The sequence below is a fragment of the Emydura macquarii genome, unplaced genomic scaffold, assembly GCF_026122565.2.
Source record: "Emydura macquarii macquarii isolate MOO-44397 ecotype Brisbane River unplaced genomic scaffold, CSIRO-AGI_Emac_v2 contig_2676, whole genome shotgun sequence".
NCBI lineage: Eukaryota > Metazoa > Chordata > Testudines > Chelidae > Emydura > Emydura macquarii.
The window spans coordinates 33,357,790-33,365,916 of NW_027132813.1; positions in this window are offsets into that span (position 1 = coordinate 33,357,790).

The window sequence follows — 8,127 nt, forward strand, 5'->3', positions numbered from 1 at the left end:
GGTAACTGAAGTTACTGGCATGAGGGATGGGCTTGGGGAAGCAACTACTTGGCCTATGCAGACTTTGAGGGAAGAGTCTAAGGTTTTTAATTTGTTTGTTAAGAAGGCTTAAAACAAAACAACTAACCCTGCTTCCCTCGATTCCTTGAGAGAACTCAGATAAAATTAGCCCAGGGAGTGACCTGACTCAGCAAGAGAAAACCTGGTCTAATGGAAGAAGAGCACTATAAGCACAATTCTTTTACAATGAGCCATGCAAATAGGATTTCTGATGAGAAATCAAATGGTGTTACTGCATGAACCCCATATGAATTTACTCTAATTAAACTTACATGTTGTCCTATGCTAATAGGAAGTGAAGGTGAGCAAAGAAACTAGATTTGTAGTCCCATTGCAAATAATTTGTACAATCAACATGCAGGTAGTCTGCAAAATATCAGAATTATTATTAAATCTATGTAGAATTCATAGGCGTACCTGCCATTTAAAAACGTATCAAGTTCACTCTGCGCTGTGGGCCTGAAACATGTAGGAAAAAATACCTTATTTTTTCAAATATAAATATTTAGCATGGCAACAGCAGCCACAGGAGACAGACAAAGTAGCAGAGAAACAAAGGCAGAACACTTCAAGCCCCCAAGTTTTAGGCACTAACCCAGCAGTTTAAACAGCTCAATAATTCAGATCAAATGTAATTTTGATTCATCTGCCTTCAAACCTTCCGCTGTGCTGCAGGGCCTGGCTTTCCTGAGGAGCTGATTGGAACAACCCAAGACAATATATTTAGTCCTAGTGAGTTTTTGCAGCTTTCAGTGTAGTGGAGGCAATGAGGTTTTAATGTCTAAATGCCTATTTTATCACCAGATGTAACTTCTCAATAAGCCTGTGTGGCTGGGCTCAGCTTGGGGACTATTAGGGTATGTCTACATTGCAGTCGGGAGCATGCCTCCCAGCTCCGGAGACAGATACATGCCATCTCTGCTCAAACCAGTGCACTAAAAATAGCAGTGGGGATATTGCGGGATGGATGGTGGCATGGGCTAGTCACCCAAGCATAGACTCAAGGGTCACGGAATATGTTTTATTGTTGTTGCCCTTGAAGCAATTGAATGTGTGTATGTACAAAGCGCATGGTGGCAATATACATGTGATAAGTTTATCAGCTGTGTTCCTTTGACCACTTCACCTGCCTTCTATCTAGTAATCTTTCTCCATTGGGACTGCCACCATTCCTAACTTTTAAGCACCTTTCAGGTATGTGCCACTTTAAAAAGATCACCACTAACAGAAACCGTCAGCTATTAAAAAAAAAAAAAAAGTCTCTCCCCCTACCTATTCTTCCCCCTGCAAAATTACCTTGGCCTGCGGTGCTTAGCTATTTATGTAGAAGAGGAGGTAATTTTAAATGTGTGCTAATAAAACTTTTATACCACATCAAGAGTGTATGCAACCCAAAACTTATCACCTCATTCTGCAATTTATAGCAGCTGAGACCCTTTTTCCAGTCCTGTGAGTGCACTACTTTCAAGTGGCAGTCCAGTGCCACCTCTTCTCTTTGGGGTGGGGCCTCACAGACCAATCACTCCTCAACTGGGTCTCTGGGTTTGCCAACTGTGTTACTTAGCAGGACAATGTGCTTGCTATTGCAAGAGTTTCCCTGGGGGAGCCTGTGGATGGTAACAGTTTACAGTGACACAAAAGCAGTTTCTCCAAAACAGAGTGTGATTTATTTTTCCAAAAGTTATACAGTGCTTAGAGCAGTGGACTTAAACACAGATATAGACATGTTTACTGATGCTAGATGTTCCCTTTGAACCTCTAGGTAGACCTGATTTAGCCCTGGTACCCCTCTGTTTTCCCTAGGCACCAAGTTATAGCCTGCTAGCTGTAGACTGTAGCTTTCAATCCACCTGTCAGTCTGTAGCAGCTGACAACTCCCTCCACCCCTATTCCTTACTCTAGAGCAGATCCTTTTTTTACAGATGAGTGTCTTCATCTCCAGATTCTCAGTCTTGGCACACAACTCTGTCCCCAGAACTGCGGCTGAGAAGCCACTCTTCATATCTATAAACCTGACTGTTTGTGGGAATGCTTCTTATCTAAGCAATTGTTTTACCTTTCCTGCCTGGTTTCTTTTAACAATTCTTTTTAATCTAGCTATGAACTACGGCACAGGAGTATTGTATTTATAAAAAAATACTACAAATATTTCCCAGTTCTCCACGCTCACACAAAATACTACTGATTAAGTGTAACACAGTATTATGGTGAAAGGTGCTAATGGCTTGCATGCTCAGGGGTCACTGATGTAAGAGCCCAGATCTTCTTTAAGGAGATAGTGTAGGTTAAGGCACTCTCCTATGGCTGGAGGTTAAACCTCTGAGGTACCTCTGTATTGCAAGGTGGCTGCACAAAGAAGAGTTCATGCCAAAGTTCATCTTTTGGGGCCATGTGGTCCCATGTGAGGAGCCACAAGCTAGGGGGAGTTCCCTAGGTGAAAATCTCAGGGATTGAAGCAGGAAGAGGGAACTGTGCGTTAAGCATTAAGATAGGAGTCAGAGGTGAGAGAGACCTAAGACAGCTGCTTCTTAGGGCAGTGGAGTTGTAGCTGAGCTTTTTGAGAGAGAGATATGTCTATGTGCATTTTGTGACCACCAATATTGAAAGGATCAGGATCGGTGTACATTGACTGAGCTTGCAAAGCCCTACACTCAACCTGATGGCATTCTTCTGTTTGTATGAAATATGTCAATTTTTAAACACTGTTTCTCATCACTTCCAAAATTTCAGGGAATGTTCTAAGCACCAATGGCTAGAATCCTACTGATTCTGTTGAAAATTGGAAAACCAAAAGGGGGAAGTGAGGAGACACATAGACCAGGTCTACATTACAGACCTATATTGGTATAAAGACATCACTCGAGCGGTGTGAAAAATCCATGCCTCTGAGTGATGTAGCTATATTGACCTAAGCCACCCCCATGTAGACACCGCTATGTCGACAGGAGAGCTTCTGCCATAGGGGAAAATGGGAGGCACACCAAACCCCTGCTGGGGAGGAGAATGGTGGGACATTGGTATGTGGGGAAAGAGGGATTAGGGGCATATACAGAGCTATGGTATGGAAGAGATGGGGGCATGAGTGGAAGTTGGGAATAGGGGGGTACACAGCCCCTGGCATGGGGGGGAAATGGGGATCCTGGCATGGAGAGGCAGGGGAGAAGGGGATGGGGGCACACAGCCCCTGGCATGGAGGAAGGAAGGGCAAGGGGCACACATAGCATGTGTGTGTGCGCGCAGTGTGCTTGGCCTACAAAAGCAACGAAGTGTGCAACCTGTAGTAAACAAATCACACTATGGAAACCTGGCACTGATTCCTGATCCAAAAGGGGGAAAGACCCATAAGGCATCCCCAGATCTGTTACCACTTGGCAAAAGGGCAACAAGAAATACATTTAGCATATTATATGTGAAAAAAATGGTAAACTGTCAGTGAGCTTCATCCTGGCCTATAATCTCATATGTGCAGTTATCACACTTGTACACACACATACAGTGATTAGACAAAAGGGGCTAGATCATCTGGTCCAGAGAGAACAAAGGTGTCCTTACGTGTATTCCCTTGATTATGGAGATAGGTGGGGGCTAAGTTGATTTCCAGCACAATTTAAAGAAGTCCCAAGGTGATTCTGAAGTGCAATCAGCTGTCCATGGTCCTTTGGGTCCTGTTCTGGCAGCTGGGGATTAGTAGAGCACAGGCCATACCTTTTCTTGGGAACACCCAGCATCCTAGGAGCTGGTATGGGGTAACAAATCCACTTGATTGGCCTGGAATCCCTAGGTGCTGTAGAACCAACACAGGTGGACTCTTCAGGGGGTTGGTTAAACCTCTTTAATAGCTACAGCAGCGCAAAGGAGCCATGTGAAGTGTCTGTAACAGAGCTGAGTCTTGCTAAAGATTGCCTGTTTATGCAAATATTTACCTGTATACATTTCACATATGCAAAATTAAAAAACAATTTTATGAGGTAATACTGTGGACAGGCCCCTGCGAGGGGGGGGGGCAGCATCCAGGGTTCTCCCTCTGGGTCCTTCTCTGAGGGGGACCACCCCTCCTGGCTATTTCCTGCCAGGGAGCAGTCTCAAGCCCTTTTCCCAGGCAAGCAATCTTTCACCCGGCCCTCAGGCAGGGCTGGCCAATAAGCAGGCCCACTCTCTGGAGGGTGAGGCTCTCTCTCAGGCTTGCTAGGGAAGGGGGGAGGGGGACACAGGCCCACCGGTCTCCACTGCATCCCAGCCCAGGGCCCTCACAGTGGCAAAAGGCATTTGCCACAGGGTCAGCAGGGCTCCTGCCACAACACACTGCCCAGGTTGCCCCAGACTCAGCCACAAACTTATGGCTCTCCCTGGGCTTCTTCCTCTCCAGACCCCCAGGTACCTGCCTCCTTCAGGTCACTGGGGTGCGGTAGTCCCACAAGGCCCTCCACATCAACAGGTGGCAGCTCTGGCAACTCCATGGGTTCCTCCACAGAGGGAAGCTCCTCCAGCCCCCAGGTAGGGCCAGTAGGTTCTCTGCATCCCAGGCTTTGTACTGCTCCAGTGGGCCCTCCTCCAACTCCCAGGCAGCAGGTGACTCCAGTGGGTCCTTCTCCGGCTGCCAGGCAGCAGGTAAGACCAGCCACTCACTGTCAGCATAGGTCTCTGGCCTGGTTTTGGGGTGGCCACCTTAGGGGGAAAAGCATCTGTCTCCCTCAGCCATCTCCACCTGACTGAGCTCACAGGCCTGGGTTTTAAAGGCCTGGCTCCACCCCCCCCTGCTTCCGGTCAGGTGGTGTTCCTGGGGCTTCTGATGGCCTGAACCCGCCCACCTGCTTCCGGTCAGGGGTTTTCCTTCGGGGCTCTACCAGCCAGGGTGGGTCCAGCTCCCCCTCTGCATCCTTCTCAGAGGGGGACCACCCCTTCCGGCTACACATACATAAAGCAGATTTGTCTATAAGTACTAATGAAAATAAGTCATTTACATTCAGTTTTGTCATTTAAAATGTAGGCTCAGATAAAATATTCAGAGACCATGTTAACTGAAAATGAGTCTCGTTCATAACGTTATTTGTAAGAGATGTGCAGAATACAACATACTCTCATGTAGATTGCAGGAGATTTTGATTTGAGTCATGTGACTGAGATAACAAAATTAATGATATGAGAAGATTAATCCCAAACACCTGAATGAGATTCTATTGTGGTTTGTCTAATTTAATGTATGTTTTATTCAGTTAATTAAATTATGCAGAACTCACAAGTGCTGTCTTACTGAAATTCACTGTTGCTTCGGGTATGGTATTTTATGAGTTTACATTAACACACTTAATGCATGAAAATTAGTTTATCCTGTATTACAATATGTAGACCTCAATTATGGCCTCACATAGGTGGGCATGCATTACTGAAGATTTTGGAAGAGAATTTGAACATTAGATGATTTTCATGTTTTGTAATGAGGATGCTGGTTAGGTTAGAAATAAAACAATTATATATGACAAATAAATCCATAAATTGCCCTGTGAGTATTTTGCTGCATGAGCGATTACACAGCTATTTATGAGTTAAAACAAAACCCGTGACCTGTGCTTTGTGACTATAGAGGAATTTCAGATGTTGCATAAAAGCCTAAAGGCTAAAGGTGGTCCTTTTAGAGATTGATGTTTTGTGAGTTTCAAAGCTACTCTGAGGGTTTGCAAAATTAATCTGAGGTCACTGAACTATCTGGTAAATATATTGTCCGCCCCAAGATAGATTACATTAAAAATGTTTTTCTAGCCAAAGGGAAACCTGTACTGTTAGAGATAGAGACCATCCTTCCTTGCTTTTCCAAAATTTAGAGAGGCATGAATGGGTAACATGGACATAGTCTACATCAAATATAGTTTTTCTTCATAATTTTTGTGTGTCTCACTCTCTGCTGTTTATTTTAATAGTCTTCCTGAAGATGGATGCAGAACCAGTAATATTGAAGTTGAGCCTGAATGTTTGAGTGACTTTGAAATCTGGCAAAATGAGTTCACTTATCACTAATGAAAAAAATGCCCAATCCTCAGGAGGACAGGTTTATTTATTTATTTTTTTCTTGCCATGTTTGTAACCTTGTTATATAGTTAGATTTTGATTGAATAGTGTAATATATTTTTTTAAAAAGTAAAGTAAGATACTGTATTTTGCAATATAGTGTGCACTGAACTTTTAGTTGTCACACAAATTTTTCCATGCACACATCAGGTAGTTGCACACATAGGATTCACATAAATGAATGCATGTTGTCATGCATGCTGAAGTTGGAAAACCTGGGGTGAAATCCTGGCTCCACCACAGTCCATAGCAAAACTTTAATTGAATTTCACTTCTGGTGCAAAAACCTTAATAATTGTAATGAATTACATTACTTTCTAGTTAGCTATGTTCATCAATAATTTTATTCATAACTTGTCTAACCAATAATATATTAGCAAGATAGTTGTTTTTTGAGGGTCACAAGTGAAGTTTGAAAGCAAAGATCTTTATCTTTTATGTTTAATTCTGCAAAAAGTTATATAACTATATTAGCTAGTTTAGATTTGCATAGCGTATAACTTGAACTGTGTAACTGCCTTTGATAGAACATGCTTGCAAACAAGATAGGGCATCTCAATAAGCCTGTGCTAGATTCAGATTGTTCATATACAATTAGATAAGTAAACAAATAAGGAATTTAGGGAACTTTTAAATTCTTTCTGTCTCTCACACCCACACACCTATCTGTATACCTATTTTTTTAACTATAGAGCTGTCAGGGATGATAAGTATGTTCATTTATTTCTAGGTCACTAACTGTTGTTCATCTTTGTAATAAACTAGCAGGACTTAATAGACTCAAGCACGGTATGCAAGCTTCATGACTGTGAGGAAATGCCTCATAGATGGAACTTCCATGCAATATGGTGGCATATTTAAATAAATAGGCCCCTATATTCTTTTCAAACAATTTAAGCCTTTGCGAAGACTGACTTGTCATGTTAGTTACACAAATTGCTCAGTTTTGCTCTTCTATGAAATGACATTAATCTGTATAATTTCTTGGATATTTCATTACAAAGTCCTAGGAAAGCCTGGTGAACGTGAAGTAGGCATGCAGTTTTAAGGAAGACAGGAAAAAGTGGACTAGCCACAAAGAGCATGTTATGCTGATTCCTAAATGTAAAGCACAGAATGTGTTTGAAATATCAGAAGTTTAAGTTTGCCCAAGGCAGCTTTATCTTATGTGAATGAAATGTACATAGTGTATTAACCAAGCAGAAACTGACCTTGGCAGTTTTACAGTAGTAATAGCATCATTAGGACAAATTGTTCAACATTTGATCATGAGTGTTAAGAGCAAATTTGCTTTTCTTTTGCATTGGGTAACATGTCTTCATGCCCTACCTCCTATTGACGCTGACCAGAATGGGATAATCTCACTCCTTATCCAAGACTGAGTTTCCCTTTGTCCTTTCTTTCTTTCTTTCTTTCTTTCTTTCTTTCTTTCTTTCTTTCTTTCTTTCTTTGGCAATGGATGTGCATGCAGCAGCTTTTTCAGGACATCATAAAGGACATAGTCACCAAGAAGGGCTGTGTTGAGACTGCTGTGCCATGTGGTACCCTGAAATCAAATGATTCCTGTGCATTATGCAGTGACAGAAGGTGCCTCTCTGAATAACATGCAAAAATGTTAATTCCATTAAATGTCTTGAATTGCTAATAGCCATTGGAACTTGGAGTGAGGAAGGGCACTGTTGATGATAGAAGTGGTGGTATGCATCCCAAGAAGCATCATGTGCCATTCCCATGTGTTCCCATTGGGACTCTGTATGCCAGTCTGCACAAATCAAGCATCTTGATATTCAGCTAAACCTGAATATTTTGCCATTATTGGGCCTGGTTCTGATCTCACAATGCTTTTACTTTGATGACTTTCAACAGTGCAAGTCAGAAGAGAATTGGATCTTGTTTTTTTTGTTTTTTTTGTTTTTGTTTTTGTGGATTTAAGAAGATCTAGGGGTCCATCCTGCAGAACTTTCATCATCTGAGAAATGAAATATCATCAAAGCACCAGTTCTA